A 20,770-nucleotide genomic window follows, 5' to 3' on the forward strand; every position below is an offset into this window, starting at 1 on the left:
TCAGTGTGACAGACAGATGTATGTTCTTTCTGCTGCTAGAAGAAGAAAAAGGTTACTTCTGCTCATCTTTTACTGTGGAATGTGGAGGAAATTCTGTGATTATATTTCTGTGATGAATCATGCAGATGGCAACCGATGCAGAGAATTTTTAGACTGAAGCCCCATCCTTAAATTGTAGCTCTATGCTCTTGCTCTTTTGCTCCAGAAGAGAGAACCAAGATTGCTCATGTTCTGTATTCTAGTCCACTTCTATGTACCCCACAGATTAATACACTGGGTGATATTTATGTCTGTGTACTTTAAACAACCTTAACTGAGTCGTATGCACAAAAAACATTACAACAGTTCTCTGATGTATATTTTAGAGTTGACCAATTGACAAGGTTTTATTACCAAAAGTAGGTAAGGTCAAAATTATGAAAGGCATAATCAGTGCCAGCCATTTTTGGCTTAAGTCATAAATTAATGTGTTCAGAAAAGATGAGTTCCAGAAGCTCAAAAATGGATCTTTATCAGGGATCCTAGTTTTCTCTGTTTAAAAATCACAAATTCTCTGATGCAATTTTTAATAAAAATTGCAAATCCTGATTAAATCCCCTAAAATCCATGTTTTTCCATGATTAAAATGAAATACCACACCCCCTCCTCTATATTATATAGATCTATATTATATACATCTCTCTATATCTATATCTATATCTATCTAGAGGTGTGTGTGTGAGTCTGTGTGTGTGTGTGTGTGTATATACTGGATGCCCCATGCAACATTGCTTGCATGAAAATCCAATGAGCCAATTTTTGCTTGAAATAACATTTTATTGCACTTCAGCAGCTTCACAACACTTCCACATATACAAAATCGTGAAACATATCACACTTTGTTACTATAAGAACTTTACAACACTTCTGTATATATTGCTACTCAAGTCAGCAGTCACTGCAAATTGGATGTTTTCTGGGTGGGAGATGCCGGAAGCAGCCACATATAGCTGTCCATGGGTGAAGACAGGATCCTGAAAGAACAATCCTATTCTTTTTAATGTTTGCCTCTGGGCTTTATTGATGGTCATGCTGAATGCCACCTGCACAGGGAACTGTTGACGTGCCCATGTGAATGGAAATGTGTAGTCAGATGGCTTCGGTGCTCTTCGGGGAATTAGTACTGTTCTTTTTGATCCAACAATTTTTTGCTTCAGGTAGTCTGCTGTTGATGATGGATTGCACCAATAGCCACGTTCCATTGCACAGACCATCCTTAGGGGCAAGGTTTTGCAGAAGCATGATGAGCATCCCAGGCTTAAGGTGAAGCTGATGTGGAGGCAAACCTGACACCTCCTTGGAATTCAGGTACTGGTGCCCCTGCTCTTGGGGGCAAGGGCAGCCACATGCAGCTAGGAGACACTGCCTGTGGTGGGGGCATGGCCAGGCTGCCTGGCATGGCACGGGAGCCCCAGTCCAGGGCAGGGGGTGCCACAGGCATCCCCTCCTCCTCTCTCCAGCCTGCACAGGGGCTGGACTCACTTTGTGGCTGCCTGGACGAGCAGGAGCCACCACAGCCATCATGGGCAGGATGGAGACTTCCTGGAGCCCTTCGCCCTCTTGCCAGCCTGCAAGAGAAAACCTGCAACTTCCTGTGTTTTTCTCCTTTAAAAGAGAAAATCTGTGCTTTTCTCCTTTAGGAAGAAAACCTGTATTTTTCTCTGTTAAAGGAGAAAATCCTCATTTTTCCACAGCAAACAGGAAAACTGATCATGAGGGTGGGAGGTAGGATGGGGCTGAGTGAGACACAGAAAGAATACAGCTGTATCCAGACTACAAATCTTTGCTGCAAGTTTATTTGTTTGAAATATTATACCCTTACACGGCACTGAAATAAATGAAAAGCAGTGATCAAACATGAAAAGGTAACATTAACAGTAAATCTATTTTCAACTGGTCTGCAGATCTCTAAAGGTATACATACCTTCATTCTTGAAGTCCCCAGTATTTCTATTTACTAACTGCAGAGCTTATCAGATAATTCTGGTGCATAAAGATGCAACTTGTATATACAGTCCTTGAGATCTTTTAAACATAAATATCATTTTTGTATTACTTTGTAAGGAGATCAGGGAGTGACTGGATTGATTGCCTGAGATGCTTTCTGGTGACTAAGTGGTGCGTCTGAACAGGAAGCATATTGCAAAAAGCTTAAGGAGAATTATAAATAGAACATGTTCTGAGAGAAAACCATTGCCAACAAAGCAAATTCCACTGACACATTACAACACAGATAGGACTTGTTCCATAAGGCAAGAATTTTTTACAAGAAAAAAATGGCTGCCCTTTTTTAAAAACTAGAAGGTGTGTTCAGCAAAGTTTTAATTGCTCTCATTTTCCTAGGAGCTTCATTTAAACTTCCAGGGGTCATTCATGTAATGGTTATTAAACTTTAAAACAAATCTTGTCTTGCAGCTGCCTATTGTGTTCGGAGCTCACTTTAAGGATTCCAGGAATATATTTTTGAAATCTATTCTTGATGAATTCTAAAATCCAAAAGTCCTGGGGCACTGCAGCTCCTCCAGGCTTAACTAGGACAGGGGGAGGTGGGACCCTAGCACCCAGTGGTGATTTGGAGGGGGCACCAGTATGTCCCCCCTGACCCCTGTCCCCAGGAGTCTTTGCTTGGCAGGCTTAGCCTGGCCATAGGAGCCTGGCAGGTGCAGACCCATGCCCAGTAATGTAGCCTGGAGGTGGGGTGTGGAATGATGTCCACCCCATCCAGGGATGTTTTGCTATAGGAGGCACAGCACTGTGCCTAGAAGGGGAGAGGGGCAAACAGGGCATCAGGAGCAGCCCCCAGGGACTGCCTGTCTTCCAGCTGTAGCAGCCTAAGCCTGTGTAGTACAGTACAGTAGCAGCTGCTGCTTGAGTGAGGAGAGCTGCAGTAGGCAAGACTGTTCCCTTCATTCCCCTCCTTGCTCCTTGCCCTGTCCAGTGTGCAAGCATAATCCCTCTACACACATATCTCTACTTTGAGTGCTGAAAGAGTTCTCAAAGCCTCCGTCTCCAGGAGAGAGGATCCAGGTACCTTGCACCCTGGCCCCCTTCTCCACACGGTCTGGATTGACTTGGTGTCCATGTCACAATGGGAACTTGTGATGGATTGACTTGTGTCTGGTGGGACTTCAAAAAATGTTCCACGTGGACAACAGGTCAATGTGCATTGAAATGAATAAGGCTAATCTGTTGTCCAGACTTAAAATAGAGCTATATAGCAGGCTGACCTGTTGCCTGGATGGGACTTGGAAAAATATTTGAGCCTCTGCCCATGAGCAAGACAGAATGAGGCATTACATTATTCCATATGTTTTCCTGGGACACTAAAAGTCCAATTTAGGTTGTTACTCAGAGGTAGAACCAGGAAGACTATATCGATACAGAACAAAATTCCTCCATCACATCTGGAGATAAAATTCAGCTTGGACACAATCAAACCCCACAGATGCCTTGCAGCCACTCATCACTCACTCACCCTACCTGACATATTATCTCTTGCAACTCCTGCCTTCCATCACATGGCTCCTGCCAAGCCCTTGCTGCCTTTTCAGGACCCAGCCTGCCTCCTGCTCGTTCCCCCTGCTGCTCTAGCACCACCCACCCAGGCTCCCAAGTGCTTCTGTCAGCAGTACAGGTACCATCCTGATCACCCACCAATGGGCTAGATAAAATATCTTTGCAGCTGTATCCATCCAGTTTGGGACTGTGGGATTGGCAACACCTGTCCTAGGCTATTGCCATACTGATGATTTGACAGGAAAAGGCAATTTTATCATTGTTTGTGGGTAAAGTTATTATGTTAACATAGAAAAAGGTGTGGTAGTTTAGTGGCAAACCAAATTTTAAACTGTACACTTTTGCAGGAGTCCGATACAACACTCACCAAAGTTGATGTGAGTTTTTTCACTGGCTTTGGATCATGTCAATGGGTAATAAGTTTTAGGAAGGCAGAACACACTTCACATTCAGCTTATGGGAGACAGTTCAAGTCATTGTTCTCGGCTGGCCCTCTCTGGCTAGCATTCAGAACAGCAAGAGTGTAGAGACTTGTTATGCAGATCCTCTAGGCAGGTAGGTGCAAACTAAAAGACAAGAAAAGAAGAACTAAAATACAAGAAAGCCAACATCTGAAAAAGAAACCCAGTAACATGCAATAATATTAAGATGTTGTTGGCTTCAGGCAAAAATTTTTGTATTTACTAATACTGACTGAGAGATTCATTTTGTATAAAGCTATGTACTGATGTTCCCAAGCATATTTTTTTTGTAAAAGCAAAAGTGGCCAAACTTCCAAAACCTGAGCTTATGATGAAGAAAATAAAAAAACCACAAACATACTCTCTACAAGAACAAAATGAAATGCACGGTTTGGCTTAAAGTACTTAACTACTGTACATTCAAGAAATTCCAGCACTATCAGTGTCTAGTGCAAATGATAAGAGCAGCTCTGGGGATTGTGAAAGAAAGCACTCCCTTAATTGAATTAATTAAAAAAGGAAGGTCATTTGAAATCTGGCAATTATTAAATAATGTTTTGTCTCAAAGTTTTAAAACAATCATTCTTCCTCACTAAGTTTGGCTTGAAATTAATCAAGATTTAATTTTAAATGATCTATGTACATAAACAGGCTTTTTATACTTCCATGATAAAGTAGTTAGCTTTCAAGGATAAAAGTAAAGGGCCAGATTCTACTTTCTGTGTCACCACTGTAACTTTGCAGTAGCTATCTGAAGCCTTTGAAGTTACTCCAAACTGACCCTCTTTTGTGGAATGTGGTTCATAGTTTACAGTTTGGATTGAAAGTAGTGCATCACAGTATTGATCAACAGGCTATATTCAAATGCAAATTCCAGAGACCAATACAGTTAAAGCTTGCTAATAAAATAGCAAAGCTACTGTATAACTGCAGGAAAGTACTGCATACACAGATCAAGGTGCAGAGAGAGGAATAAGTTTAGGTCTTTAATAGCCAGTCATAGACCCATATTTGCAATAACCCATGAAGAGAATTTTAAAGAAATGAAAGTATTGTAAGCAATAGGGAAGGCTAATACAACAAGCTAATGTCTTAAGGTCCTGCTCAACATATTTCTCTTGGGAATGTAGTGATGTGGCAGTTGTTAGATGGCTTAATTTCAGCTGTTAGGAAAATGCACTTGTTCCCATTCCTTGCTTTCTCCCTAGAACACTGTTCTTGCCATTCTCGTAAGTTCAAAGTGGTTTTGCTTATCCTCCTACTGGGACCGTTGTGTGCAATGAGATCCTTCTTCCCTTCCATTGAAACCTGATGCTGCAACTTCTGAGGTCTACGAAAGGGCAAGAATGAGAGATAGATGCCAAATGCCCTGTTGACAAGTTTACAGGTACAAGCTATTTTATTTTTTTAATTGAGAGAGACCATTTTTTGAGTGCTGACACTGAGTCTAGAAGACCCTTTGCAGACTGTAAGAGTCTGAGAAAGAACTGTGTTGAGCTACTGTTTGTCTGCTTAAAGCTGCTTATGCAACATTTCAATATTAAGTTATAGCTAAAAAACTTCTTCATGGATTGCCAGGAACAGTATTCCCAGTACTATGAGCCCATCTGGTCAGATAAACCAAGAAGAGCTATGCTGTGTAGAGGATAACTTCTGATAAACCTTGGTACTGCAAAGAGAGCTGATGGCAATTCAGTTGTATCACTATTCCTTCCAGATACTAAACCAACACATGAAGGCACTATTAAGGAGCTCTGCACTTCTGGATGTGCATTTTTGGGCAAATGTAGACCCAAGCCCTGTGTTACTTGTAGTCTTTATACTTCCTAAAGTCCTATCCATATGATGTGGGGTGTTTAGACTTGATGTGTTCTGGCCACATTCCAGCTCTGGTGATTGCATTACAGCTACCTGATATAAAATATCTCTTGTGGTATCACTTGGACACATTCTGTCCTGAACTGTTGTAGTGCACTGTTAAACCATTTGCACTTGTGAAGTCACATTTCTGTAATGATATTCTCTGCATATAGTTTGTATAGCAGTTTATGTATGTAAAGCACTATAAATTCCTCTGGGAAAAGAGGCATTATATAACTTAAAGATCTTTATTATAATGTATAGAAAACTGACAATCTTGGAATGGAACCAGCTTTAATTGGGGAAAACTGAAGCTGAGTAAGCGTGAACAACCTAATTATAGCAAGAGCTCAGGAAAGTAAATGCCTTAGGGCCCCATTTTATGAAAACAGGGATAAAGGGGGTGAAAATAAGATTAAGCTATTTAGCAAAGCAGAATCTTTAAAGCTGCCATTGCTTGATACAGAAAAGAAAAAATCAGCTTCAGTAGACATTTTAGAAAAGTAATTTTATTTTCAGAAACCTTTCAAGAATATATATTTGAGCCTCTGTCCAAGATCAAAACAGAATGCTGCTCATTATTCCACATTATTTTCCTGGAACACTAGAAGTCCAATTTAGGCTCTTACTCAGAGAGGTAGAACCAGCAAGACTATATAGATTCAGAAGAAAATTCTTCCGCCATATCTGTGCCAGCCTTTTTTATCAACACTGTGAATATCAGTCACAGTAGATATAACACTATGCTGCCAGTGGCCTTCAGCACAGCCTGCAGGATTTCTCTGCACAACAGATGTCCTGATCAGTCTTATGTCTTTCACAGACTATATACTACTTTTTGCTGTGGCCATGATACTACCACTGTTTTCCCGGGATGCCGGTTTAGAAGAGGGAAAGCCGGGGCTATAGGGGAACCCCAGGCCAAACTAGAAGGGGAAGAAAACCCCTACTTAACATTCACAGGGGCCGGAAGGAGCAGGGGAGCACGTGCTGGAAAACCGCCCGCGCGGTTCATTAACCGCGCCCATATTCAGCTGGAGTCAGGTGACATCAGCAAGAGACACCACCTGGCAGAAATAAAGGGCAACCCTGAGGGCACAGGGGGCAGGCAGGCTATCAGAGAGCCTGCAGGAAAACCCAAGGCGAGCAGCGCGCACCCGCTGCGGCTGACAGCCTGGGACAGCGAGGGCTGCTGCAGCTGCGGCAGCGGCAGAGAAGCTGGCAGAGGAGCTGGCAGCGAAGCCGGTGGAGGAGCTGGCAAAGGAGCCATCAGCAAAGCCGGTGGAGGAGCTGGCAAAGGAGTCGGCAGAGGAGCCGGTGAAGAAACCGATGAAGGAGCCGGCAGAAAAGCCGGCAGCGAAGCCAGCAGAGAAGCTGGCAGAGAAAGCAGCAGGAACAAAGGAGACAGCTTGAGCGATGAGAGCAGAGGGAGCATCTAAAGCGGTGAAGGTAGCGAGCGTTGGGAAAGCCGGAGCAGCTATAGGGAAGCCAGGAGCCGAGGGACAGCGGGGAGCAAAGGCGACAGGAACAAGACCGGCAGGAACCCCATCTGGGATAGCTGCGGTAGAGGCGGCAGGAAGTCCCGAACCGGGAAGTCCAGTGGAGTTAGGGTGTCGACAGGAAGGCCCACAGCATCTCCACGAGGAACCAGCCATGGGTATAGGACCTCAGACGACCATAGCTACATCCCCAGATAGAAGCTGCACCTAGAGGAGAGAGAGTGGAGCCCCGAGCAGGGACAAGCACCCAGATCTAGGGACACCGAGGCACTGGGGAAGCACAGGGCCCCACGGGTTGGGGCACTCTACTTTTCTTCTAGGCTCCTTCTGACCTGACGGTTGCACTCTACAGGCAATCATGGTGGTGGGTATTTCACGTGGTGTCACAGCGGGTATTAGAATAAGGGTAAAGGCGGCGGAAATTAAAGGCCTCTCAGCCTCCACGCCAGAGCCCGGCCCAGGGCACCAGGTCCTGCTGCTGGGGAACAACAGGAAGTCTGGGTGAAGAAACAAGTAGGGGCCAGTGATAAAGCGAGGCTTGAAGACCTGAGGCAGATGGTGGCATTTGGCTGGGGTATAGGGGAGGCCAGAGCCCCGTGAGTGCCTGCCGAGAGGCGTGACGACCCTGGAGGCTCCCTCGAAGGAGACCCAGGGGATCCATCCAAAGTCGTGGCAGGCGAGTTAAGGGGGTCTTCTGACGTCAGCCAAGGTACCCTCTGTGGTCCACTCGCAGGCCTGGGACAAACCAGATCCACTGCCTGGGCAAAGACCGCTTGGGAACGCCTAATAGAGCACAGGCGGGCACACACTGAAATAAGAGGAAGCTTTGCCATTCACGTCAAGAAACATAGAAGTGAGCCCTGTGAAAGGTAGGACAACTGAATCTGCATATTTCTATGGCAATTTGCATATTCCATTGCAACACAGCCATTTAACTCTGTCTCCACAAAACACTGTTGCGGAGTCAGTAATTTCAAATAATAAACACAAGGCAGAACTCATAAAACAACCTTTCCAATTAAAAGTGTTATCAGTATATTTTAATTAGACTCAAATGTAAGCCCACAGAAAAGAACATTAGAAATGCAATTCATGTTTCTCATTGATCTATATGCCTATGGTGGCTGGGATTTCCATAAGGGCCTAAAGTGATCAAGCGCTCAAATCCCTTTGACAGTTCCCAGCCACCAGTATTCTGAAGAAAGAGCAGTTGTGAATGTGTCACCAAAAATCCTGTCAATTTCTTTCTTAACAGTATCTCATAAAGATATAGATATTATCTGATAATGGAAGGATATCAAATCTCGCGTCAGAGTCAGGTTTGTTGTGTTGCAGTGAAATTTGACTTTATGTTTGATAAAAATATTTTTCTTGTTTATGGTTGCATTGTAATACTTAGAATGCATTTGGTCAGGGGTCAGCAACTTTTTAGAGATGAGGGCCAGGCATTTGCAACCTAGCAAACACTGTGGGCTTCTAATCCTGCTGCTCTGATTCTCTCCCTGCTCTGTGTCCCCCTCCGTTTGCTGGATGCCCCAGAATCCATAGCAAATGCCAATGGGAAATGGCAAATTTGGCAGCAACAGCATAGAGCAGGATTTTTAAGTAGCCGCTTTTATGTTCCCCTTTAAATTAGTGCCATCCTTCCACCACTGAGTTACAACTTTGCAGGCTGGATCCAAGCTCTCTGTGGGCTGAACCTATTCTGCAGGCTGTAGTTTGCCAACCCCTGCATGGCCTGATGATTCATTTTCTTGTTTTTAAGTACTTGGCCATTGGGGCCTCATCCAGATGAACACGGATGTGCGGTATGTGGCACCACAGGCCTGTTTGATACATGGAGGTGTGCCCCACGCTGCTACCTTGTAGCATGGGGGGAGGGGGGGTTGACCCCAGGAGATCCCAGGGTCAAAAAACCCATGGCAGGGTGGAGCACGTGGGGGCAATGTGCACCGTCTAAAACTGGAGCCTGGCCGGCTGGAGCCACACTCCAGCTGCAGGCCAGGCTTCCAGCTGCAGAAGCACTATGCCTGCAGCTCCCTGAGATCCCTAGGACCCCAGGTAAGGCTGCTGGGGGTCAGCCTCCCCTACCCCACCCACAAAGAACCTGCCACACCAGAGCACATGTAACAGAGGCGTTCTCCAGGGACAAGTAGCAGTGGCACAAGGTGTGCCGCTGCTACTTGTCCACAGGAAAACAAATGGCTGCGCTCATCTGGACGTCGCCTGGGAGTCTCTTGTTGCCACTTAGCAATCTTAGCTAGTTTTGGAACAAAAATTTTTTAAATTATATTTTATGCTGTCAGGGGAGACAGCGTTGTACAATAGGTTAAATTACTGTAAATACCCAAGCATTTGCTGAATATTTTATGTTAACTCCCTAGAGATAGATAAGAAACATTTGTGTATAATACAACTTTTAATAAATGGCTTAAGATGCTTACTGGCCATTTCTGTACATGAGAAGCAAGGTCATCCCTTCTCTTGTGCAGTATAGTTCTCAGCACAATAGTTCTATAGTCCCCACAAAAAGTAGCCTTTAGAATTGCTTATATTGCTTATTTATAGTAGAGAACTAGAGAAAGAGTAAACCATTACGCTTTTAATTCTACTATGTCTATACATTAATTCATTAACAGAGAAATGTATGTCAGGTAACATCAGATAATTAGACGTTAAAGACTCAGCGTGAGGCAGGAGGGAGGCTACAGAGACTGGGTGTATCCAAAATTGGAAATACTGAAATAAGACATATTGAAGTTTCATCCTAGAACTATGCAACCATACCTGAAAACTGAAGAGACTGTTGTTTATTGAGAAATAAGAATTTTCCAAGAGTATCACTGAAAACTATCTCTGAATTCAGAGGCGTATCACAAAATTCTCAAACTATCTACTATGTTATCTTGTCTAGTAACATCAGTAAAATTTTAAGAGGCTTCAGGGAGACTTTCTTCAGCATACACCCACAAAAGACATAACATATTTAGCTAAATACAGGATAAACTAAGATTTAATATACTAAAATCAAAGTTACTGTGAACTGATCTTTGACTTTGACTGCAGGCTTCCCACAGGCAAGAAGTTAGTGTCAAAGCTATCTACTGGCTATACAAAGGGAATGCCTAATGTAAATTGAGTGACATTTCTGAATTTTTCTGTTACTATTCTTGTATCTATGTTCTATGTTCCTAAACATTTTATAAACATATTTATTTATAGTGTTATAAATAAATAATGCTAATTTATTTATAGTGTTAACATAATCTGAAAAAAATATGGTTGGCTATTTTGCAATGTAGTGTAGTTGAACCTATTCATATGCAATTAGTTGGCCTGCTGATTTGGTTTCATATTGCTTATTATTGTAATGAAAGTGAATCTGATTTATCAGCTATGCTGATTCAGGATTCCTCTCACTGGAAAAATTATGGTTAAGCTGAGCTCAAGCTTTTTTGATACTTTAAGTGGAATTTAAATTTCATTTTTGCCCTGCAAAGTCTTAAACTGAAGTGTAGTAAAATCAAATTACAGTATCTGACATGATTAGTACAAACAGTACATTCTTTTTTTTACATTTAACATTCATTGTTTGAATATCAGTAGAAAGCAATGTTACTCATTTCATATCTTTAACAGTACATTTTAGAGGAGGTTAAGAACACCAGTGTAGGAAGCAAATCTTATCAGAACGGTTGAGGTTGTTTGGTGGGTTTACAGTGAATCATTCGTCAGCGGATTTTATGTAGCACAGCTGCAAGGACTGGCTAAGCAAATAAGGGTCTGATACAAAGACAGTGCAAAGACAGTTTTAATTGCATGGTCTTTCTGCTTGCTTCAATAGGAGGATAAGCAGGTCTGGATCTTGCTATTATAATCTTTGCTTCTCAAAGTTGAGGTTACTGCAAATAACAGAACCAAAATAGGAACTAGGTTCATAAATACAAATTAGAGAAGTGGAAAATAAAATACCTGAGGAAGATAACCCTGAAGGCATGGAGATCTGAGATAATATAAAGAGAATCTTAATGTAGTACTTACTAGTTGCGCTAAGGAAAACATCTAGCTGTCTATATCTGGAACCAAAAATTTCTAACAGCAGCATGAAATAACACGTAACCTAAGGATAAATAAATTAATGGAGGAAAATATATTTTTATAGGAATCCTTTAAACTAAATGCATATTACCACATCTAATTGATAAGCCAGTTTGATTAGCTAAAATATAGTATGGAATATGTATTAGTATGGTAGTTGTAACTCTCTCAAAGAATTGAGTTCTTCCAGAATCAAAACCTTTTTCTTGACCAAATCACCAACAATAATACTACTGTAATTTTCCTTAGCTGTTATTTATGATTCATAGATTGCAGTGAAATGCCACTCTGAAACAATAATTTTTTAGGAAATTGCTTAGGTGGTAATTTTCTATTCTGCTAAAATGTTATTTCAAAGAAAGCCAAATATATTTTCTAGGACTTTGATGAAAGAAGTGTTTGGATAAACAAACTGCAGATTTTGAGGAGTCTGTACTGGAGGAATAATCTCTTGATGAGATTAAGAAAGAACAGTTATAAGAGTCTGAAGAAATAAGTAAGTTAAATCAATACTGTATAGCATTATTGTCATGGAATAATTTTGTGTTCATGTTTGGTGGACTGGTATAGCAGAAATTTAATAGTTCTTTAAAAAAAGCGGCTTTGGAAGGATTTAACTATTGATTAATTAAAAGGTTCTAAACAGTGACATTTCCTAGATAGCTATATATATAGAATGTGCTAATCAAGCTTTCTAATGATCTTTTATCCCCAAAATGTAGTAGAAGAAAATACTTATATAAAATATTTAAAGCTGGGGGGGGGGCAGTGAGACAAAGCAAAACCAAAAGCTGAAAAGCCTATGGCTAAAATGGAAAACAATGATTGGCGATTAAGACAAAAGAGAGCTAGGCATGTGAACTCACAACTGTAGCACAGACAACTGGGACAGTTTATCTGAGGGCACCCTTTGGAAGGAGATAGAAGCAGCTCAGGTGAGTGTATAAATACTGGCTGTTCCAGTGGAGGTCAATAGAGGACAGCAGTAAAGCCCAAGCACAATTATTTCACAGCAGAAACAATAAAGTATGTGAAATCATAGAGGAAAATGGGGGATGTGGGGGAGCCAGGGTAGTAATGGACTCTCTTCTAATCTTTCCTAACAAATGGATATGAACTCCTATATTGGCAGGATTTTGCTTGAGAGTTGGTTAAAAATTGAAGAAAAAGTGATCCTTTGAGAGGGCTGTGTTAATTATTTACCAGTGACCCCCACCGTTTTTGGCTCTTCAGCAACATACCATAAATGTCCCAATGTTTTTAGAGGCTCAAATTTAAAAACTGCTTTGAATGTATGTCTTACTGGAACAATTTGATCAGACATTAGGGTGAAGTTACATGTTACATTTAGATGATACTAAAGGCATTTAAAGCTCAAGGGCACGTTAAAACTCGTTAACTTGTGATAAGTGCCATCTGAGCATCTCAAAGTTGTACCACTTCAAGTGCAAGTTAACTCCAGGCTGTGCTGACTTGCTCATGTTAGGGTAACTTCAGCCTGCTCCACAGAGATAAAACAAGTAATTTGCAGTCTCCTCTAGCATCCCAGGATACACTGCTTCCTGCCCCCTTCCCCTTCCAGACTAGAAATAGAGTCCAGGTGTCCCTGCTTCTACCCACCCCCTGTAGTGGGAAGTCAGAGCTGTGCAGGCAACAAATGGTATTAACCCTTAACTTGCAACTGTATGTAGCATGTTCTATCTTTAACACTGCTTTACATTCACAAATTGAGTATGATCTAAGTGTAATGTGTAACTGCACCCTAATTAGAGAGATTATCTGATACATTGTGGTTAGCAAGTGGTAGGAAAGGCCTCTTCCTGCATGTGGGATGGGAATGTCCATCTATTTAAGGCATATGGAAAACTGTCCAGTTCTACATATAGGTGTAAGCCTCCTAACCAGTAAAATGAAAATATGAAATCTTTCATATTTTCATTTTACTGGATCTATATGGCAAAAGTCTTTAGGATGACTAACTCCAGTAACTTAAGAGTCCATTTGATCTTAATAAAAATAAATCTTACTGTTGAGAAAAAAATGTTGGCTTCCTGCTACAGATGGAGCAGATACAAAGAATAGGGCAAATAATGACAGCTGCAACATGCTAGAAGCAGTCTATAGCCCCTTTTTGGTTCTCACTTCTGTAATAAAGTAGGCTGCACAATCTTTCACCTTTCATATATATATATCCCTTCTGAGATGGGGATGTACTTTTATCTGCATTTTACAGAACAGAAATTGAGTCAATTGTCTAAAGTTATACAGGACATCTGTGGTGGAACAGGCAATGTAATATGGTTTCACAGGGCCCAAGCTTGGTGGATAATCTTTCTTTTATAAGAGCTTGGTTAACATTGAGGAGACTAAAATCATGTAAAAAGAACATACAAACTATTTAAATGCTATAAGAGGCTTTATTATTCCAAACATGTAGGTGATATGTCAGTTACAAGAAACTGACTAGATCTGCTCACATAAGCTAGGAAAAGAAAGTGCTTTGTATAATCAGAAACTGACAGAGGATGAAAATCCTAAGGCATTTAGTTAGTTACTTCATATGTCTTCACTAGTTGAAAAGGCTGGATTATTCTTCATATACTATAATTCTTTTCTTGTGTTATACTGGTTTTCTTTTCCTTCCAAAAGAGAGGCAGGGTGGGACGGGACAAAAAGAATTTACAAAGCAGAGGCACTATTACAAATAATAGCTCAAATTCTGCATCTCATGTCAGTTCTAAATGAAATGCTCTTGTTGGAAAGAGGGGTTCTATAGGAAGGAGTAATCTCTCCCTTCCAGGGCTTCTGCATCTCCAGAATGGAGATGATCTTCCGAGGTCCCTTCCAGCCCTGATGTCTATGAGAAGTGGCTGTATAGCTGAACGTAATGCCTAATATAATGCCTGTGTTTTGTTTAGCTTTTAAGGTGATCTCATGTAGGCCTGAAGTGGTTAGATTGTACCTACTTGCCTCTGCAGAGGAGAAAGTGCACTTTGAACCATGTTGCTTGCTTCTGGCTAAAGGAGTGCTCAAAAAATACAGATTAAAAATGTTAAAAAAAAACTGGTTAACATTGTTAATTGATAGTAATTCATTACTCTTTCATCCATTTACAAAACTCATGTGTTTAAAAGAAAGGAAATAAATAGTGAGGTTATCAAAAATATTATACTGAAAGCATAATTAACGAGCAACTGTCCTATTTAGCAGAACAATGACCAACCTCCTCCCATGAGACTGCTGAAGAAAGAACAGGTAGGTCATCCAAAGTGGGACATCAGCTTTACCTCAACCTGATGGTACATGTCTACAAGTTCCTTGTGGACTTCCAGGAATCTCAGACACTTCTCTCTTTTGGTGTCTGTACCCTTCTTAGGGTAAGGCTTTTGGTTGAAATTTTTGAAAGACTTTGTTAATGTTTTAAGGGTTTAGGGATACATGGATTATCAGTGATGTGTCTTTCCTATAGTGGCATGAACGACGCATGCCTCTGGAGGCTGGGGGGGCATGGCGACTGCCTGCAGGTGGTGGCAGTGGTAGGGGGGTGGCAAGCACCAACTGGTGGTCGGTGACTACCCGCAGATGCCACCGGCAGTGTTGGAGGTGAGGGGGAGAGGTGGTGAGCAGCGACTGCCTGAAGGCACCACCGGCAGCATCGACAGCGCTTCTTTCAGGGGGTGCACTGCCAATCTCAGGGAGTGCACGTGTATCCCCTATCTGTCACCAGTGTATAGTGGAAAAGGATTTATTCTGAAGTTTTTGAAGTGTTTCCTGTCTTTGACTGAGTTAAATTGGGAAACTCATGGTTAAACTGGGAAAATGCGGCCTCAACAACTTTATAGTCCAGTGGCTAGGTAACTGGCTCCATGGCAGGACCCAAAGGGTATCAACTGACAGAAATGAGTCATCACGGCAGAAGGTGACCAGGGTTCAGTACCCAGACCAGTGCTCTTTAACATGTTTCTAGATACCAAGTCATATGAGGAGAGGCTGAAAGACTTGGGACTGTTCAGCCTGGAGAAGAGAAGACTCAGAGGGGATTTGGTGGCAGCCTATATCAGGGGCATACATCAGGGCTTGGGGGAGCATCTATTCACCAAGGCCCCCCAGGGCAGGACAAGAAATAATGGGCATAAACTGATTGAAGATTGCTTTAGGCTAGACATAAGGAAAAACCTCTTTAAAAGTTGGGTGCTGAGGGTTTGGAACAGACTTCCCCCAGAGGTGGTACAGACATCCACCCTGGCGATCTTCTAAAAGCGTCTTGATGCCCATCTTGCTGGGGTCATCTAATCCTGGCAGTCTTTCCTGCCCAAGTGCAGGAGGGCTGGACCCGTTGATCTGAAGTTCACTTCCAGCCCCTGCCAACTATGAAACTGTGAGTTAGTAACATTTTACAGTTGACTTTGAAGAAGCCCTGTTTTCACCTCTGAAATACTGGAATGATCTGCTATATTAGGACAGTACTACAAAACATATTGACATAATTCCCTTTCTCTCCATTTACTTTTCAAAGATTACTTTTGCTGGCAATATGCCAAATGGGTTTTCTTGTAGTTTTCCCACCATGATGATATAAAAACAACTTTTTCTTTTTCTTCTTTTCCTAAGCCTGCAAATGCAGACATAGTTTTCAGATGCCTGCAAAACAAGATATGCTCCATTACCCATATGTTCCAGTATTTACAGTATTAAAGAATAAGTATATTTAATCTCCAAAAGCAAAACAAACAGAAGAAAGAATTACATTTCAGAAGTTAATAATTGAGTGAAATGTTTAGATTCAGCAGGTTGTTCCAGTAGGAACAAGCAATAACAACACAGATTTTGAAATCAAAAGGTATTTTGCATAAGGGATGTTAACCCTGAACAGCTTGTTTCAGAGATTTGTTTAATTACTCAGATCATTGCATTTAGTTTTGCATGTTCATAAATAAGTTCCCATATACATTTGCTAGTTCAGGTAATGCAAATTGGTTGTAAATTTGGTTCAAAGTAGGCAAATGTCAAATAGCCTGGGGCTGTGGATATCAGGATTCACTTCCTAGCTCCTCCACAGACTTTCTTGTATGACTACAGCCAAATCACTGGGCCAGTGATTATTAACTAGCATGACAGTGCACCCCAGAGTGCCTTGAGATCCTTTTAAGGGGGATGCAGTATTATCACTCCAGGGGCACATCCAGATGAGTGTGCACATGTGGTATGTGGCACCGCAGACCCATCTGCAGCACTGCATACTGCATTTGCTCTACATGCAGGCATTCCCCATGCTGTTAATTGGCAGTGTGAGGGGGTTTTTTGACACCAGGATCTCCCAGTGTCAAAAACACCCCCCATGCTGTCAATTAGCAGTATGGGTAATGCCTGTACGTACTGGTTAGCACCTGCACCAGGGAATGCCTGTACCCGGAGATCTCAGTGTCAAAAAACCCCACACCCAAAAAAAGTGGAGCGGCGCATGTGGTGGCAGCATGTGCTGCCTGATACTGGGGCCTGACCAACTGCAGCCACACTCCAGCTGCCGGCCAGGCTTCCTGCTGCAGGATCACCATGGCTGCAGCCCCTGGTGGCCCCAGGACTCCAAGTAAGGCTGCTGGGGCCAGCCCAGGATGACGGCCCTAGCCTTCCCTCCCCCACCCAGGGCAACGGCTGTGTGCCAGAGCACGTGTGCATGGGGTTCCCTGGGGACAAGTACCAATGGCACATATTATGCCACTGCTGTTTGTCCAAGGGGGAAAGGCATGCTCCCACTCATGGAGATGCGCCCATGGTGTACAAACATGATTCATAAGACAAACCCAAAGATTTAAATAGGAATCCATGGTATTGAAAACATTCTGTTCTATTGTGGTCTTTCTGAATTCTCTGCAGCAGAAGAATTGCTCTGCTATTTTTCTGTAGCAAAAACTGAGTGAACACTAAGAGTTGACTCTTCTTACCCATGCTAAATTAAATCTAGCCAATGTGTGTAACAATGGTACCACAGCTTACTGGGGATCCCAGGCAGATGCTTTTGTTGTTAGCCTTTACTGAATTCCACACTGTTACATCTTCGCTGGTTTTTAACTCTGTGCTTGCAAGATTAAACCTAGCCTGGGTAGACATAGGACCTAGCATGGGTAGGACTTCGTTCACTCTCCATATGGACAGATCCAGTATGGATATGGGACAGACATACTTTCTCTATCCTAGTTCTTCATTTGTAAAATGGGGATAAGGAGTGCCTCTCCTCACAGTGGTGTTGTGAGGATAAAAATAATTGAAGACTGTAAGGAGCTCAGGTACAACACCTATCTATAAATAGATAGCTAGATTAGATAGAATAGCAAGGATCAGAACATGGGCTGTAATTCAAGGCTGTTTCCCAGCCTCTCTGCTCCTCTAATTTGTACAACTGAGTGATTCTCTGATGGCTGCAGTGTCATTTCTTTGGATAGGTATTTCCTAATAAGCACAAGTGATCCTTGGAAGAAAACAAAATGTAAAGGATAAAAACGCATACATTTGCAGGGTGCTGCTCTGAGTACTAGTGAAAACCTCAGCACAAGCTCTGAGCCACTGCTATGGACTGAGCCTAGCTGAGCCTCTGCTACAGAGCAGCCCTCTAATCCCACACAGAGCAGCTGGGTCTGCATAATCAGCATTCCCCTTTGAATTCTTTCTTTTTCTCCCTGTAGGGATAATACTCCTGTTTATTTGCTGGATATGTCTGGAAAACCACTGCTGAAGTTACTGAAAAACAATGATCAGAATGTTGGTAACACTGTGGATTCCTATTTGAAATCTCTGGGTTTATCTTGCAATTCAGGTTTGTTCCCCTAACAGTGCTAGCATTGCATGGCATCCTGTGGCACCCTTGAAAAGATCTCAAGGCACTCTGCTTGAGAATCGTTACTTTAGACTCTCTTTCCTACCCACCTCTCACTCTGCCCTCCTTGCTCTGATAAAATCCCTGTTTTCCTCTCAGTCTCTCTTACATTTCCTTTCCCCTTTTATATCATTTTCTCTGGAGCTCGTGCCTCTTGCTCTTCACCTTTCCAGTTTCTTCATGCTCTCTCTTGGAGCTCTAACTCCTTCCTCCTCTATCTCAGTCTCCTGTTCTCACTCTGTGTCCAAGCTCCCTTCCCTCTTCCATTTCTCTTGAGCCCCTTGGCCTCCTTCACCTTCCATTCCCTGCTTTCCTTCTCCTCCCATTGTCTTCCCAAAAACCTTTGCTTTACCCACCTTCTGCCTACTGAGTGCCTCAACTCCTGCCAACACCTACCTTCCTCCAGGTCCAACTCACTCATACTTATTTGCCAGTGTTCCACTTGGGACTTAAAAGCAGAAAGGTCCTGCTGAGAGCAGTGGTTCTCAATCTTTTTTGTACCAGGACCCATTTGTAAACATCGTTGGCCAGTCCCAACCTGCTGCCCCCTGTCTCCAGCCTCCGTGTGTGGGACAGGGGGTGGGTGGTAATGGGGCAAGGGGGGGAGAGGGGGCAAGCAGCCCCTTGCAGGCTGAAGCTCTGCCAGTCTGCAAGGGAAAAGCCATGGTTTCCCACATTCTTCTCCTTAAAAGGAGAATCCATTTTTAAAGTTCACTTGCAACCCTTTCATATATTCTTGTGACCCACTTCTGTCACAACCCCTGCGTTGAGAAATGCTGGGCTAGAGCAGTAGTTCTCAACCTTTTTTGTACCAGGGCCCATTTGTAAACATTGATGGCCAGTCCTGACCCAGTGCCCCACACTCCTGACTTGCTGCCCTCTGTCCCCAGCCCTCCAATGTATGGGCAGAGGGTGGGGCAGGGTGGGGTGTGTGTGGGACAGGCAGCCCCTTGCAGGCTGGAATTCTGCCAGCCTGCAAGGGAAAAGTCATGGTTTCCCACATTTTTCTCCTTAAAAGGAGAATCCATTTTTAAAGTTTGTTGATCCATTTTGTTCATGACCCTTTCATATATTCTTGTGACCCACTTTTGGGTTGTGACCCGTGGGTTGAGAAACCCTGGGCTATAGGATCATGGCCCCCTATTCAGGCTCAGATCGATAGCTATATTTGGGGTCAGGAAGGAATTTTACCTCATGGCTCAGCTTGGTACAAGCTCCGGAGGTGGGGAGAGGCGGGGCTTCATAGATTCACAGATGTTCGGGTCAGAAGGGACCTCAGTAGGTCATCAAGTCCGACCCCTGTCTTGGGCAGGAAAGAGCACTGGGGTCAGACAACCCCAACTAGTTGCTTGTCCAGTCTCCTCTTGAAGATGCCCAAGGTAGGGGAGAGCACCACCTTCCCCTGTAGTGGGGCACATGGCTCTCTACCTAGGATCTCTTTGAGTGCATATTCACAGCTTTCTAGAAAAGTGGGACATTGGCTACTCAGGTCCCTCTACTTTCCCTGTGGCAGGTCAGGGTGTTGGGTCTGCCTTGTGTCAGGACTAAGTTTGGATTAGGGCTTGTCTACGATGCTTTGGATAGGGATGGTGCTGCCTCAGGCAGGGGCTTGGCCTAGGTCAGTGGTTCTCAACCTTTTTTGTACCAGGACCCACTTGCAGGATGTGAATTAAGGGGGAGCTCAGGGGGGCTGCCCCACAAGAGATAAGAGTCCCTCTAAGATTTGAAAATCATAACGGGGGGGGGGGGGTCTTTGATTGGATTACACGTTCACTTAAGTGGATTTTTTAATCAATGTACTGGTTTAATATTTTTTTTGCAGACCCCACCAAGTCAGTGTCATTCAAACCCTGTCCATTTGTAAACATGGATGGCCAGTCCCTGCCGCCAGCTCCTCTGTGTGAGGTGGGGTGGGGGAGCAAGCAGCCCCTTGCAAGGAAAAACCCAGAGTTTTCCATGTTTTTCTCCTTTAAAAGGAGCATCTATTTTTGAAGTTTGTTCCCAAATCCTTTCATATGGTCTTGCGACCCACTTTGCCTCACGACCCAGGGCATGGGTTACTGGTGCCTCCTGAGTCAGGATCCTGCAGGCCGGGGGGGCAGGGGGGTCCCGCTGTGGCTGATCCTGCAGAATGGGGGGGAGGGTCCGCCCTGCAGCGGCCGGTCCTGCCAACCCGCAACTGGCACTTCTGGGTCAGCGGGACCGGCCGCAGCAGCACCGCTTCTCCTGGCACGTTCCTCGGCCAGTGCTCTCAGGGGGCACCAGCGCTCTCGCTGAGAAAAACAAGAGGACATAGAGGACGTATCCATCGAGGACAGAGTAGCAGAAAAGCGGGATGTCCTCTACGATGGGCACCCTTCCCGCCCTGCTGCTCCAGGACCTTCCCGGGCAACCCCACCCGCCCCGGCGCCCCTCGGAGCACAGCC

General features: G+C 43.5%; 1 long non-coding RNA gene across 3 annotated transcripts in view; it reads right to left on the reverse strand.

Annotated features, from left to right (window-relative positions):
• Positions 1 to 15,681: 15,681 nt before the first annotated feature.
• The window catches only part of LOC112550846, a 5,915-nt gene continuing 826 nt past the window's right edge, over positions 15,682 to 20,770 (reverse strand). For all 3 annotated transcript variants that reach the window (XR_003094890.1, XR_003094889.1, XR_003094891.1), the window contains exons 2-3: positions 19,536 to 19,643; positions 15,682 to 16,114 (exon numbers count right to left, since the gene is read on the reverse strand). This is a non-coding gene — a long non-coding RNA (uncharacterized LOC112550846). The remainder of the gene's footprint in view (positions 16,115 to 19,535; positions 19,644 to 20,770) is intronic.

The sequence above is a fragment of the Alligator sinensis genome, unplaced genomic scaffold (genome assembly GCF_000455745.1).
Source record: "Alligator sinensis unplaced genomic scaffold, ASM45574v1 scaffold352_1, whole genome shotgun sequence".
In the NCBI taxonomy this organism is placed as follows: Eukaryota; Metazoa; Chordata; order Crocodylia; family Alligatoridae; genus Alligator; species Alligator sinensis.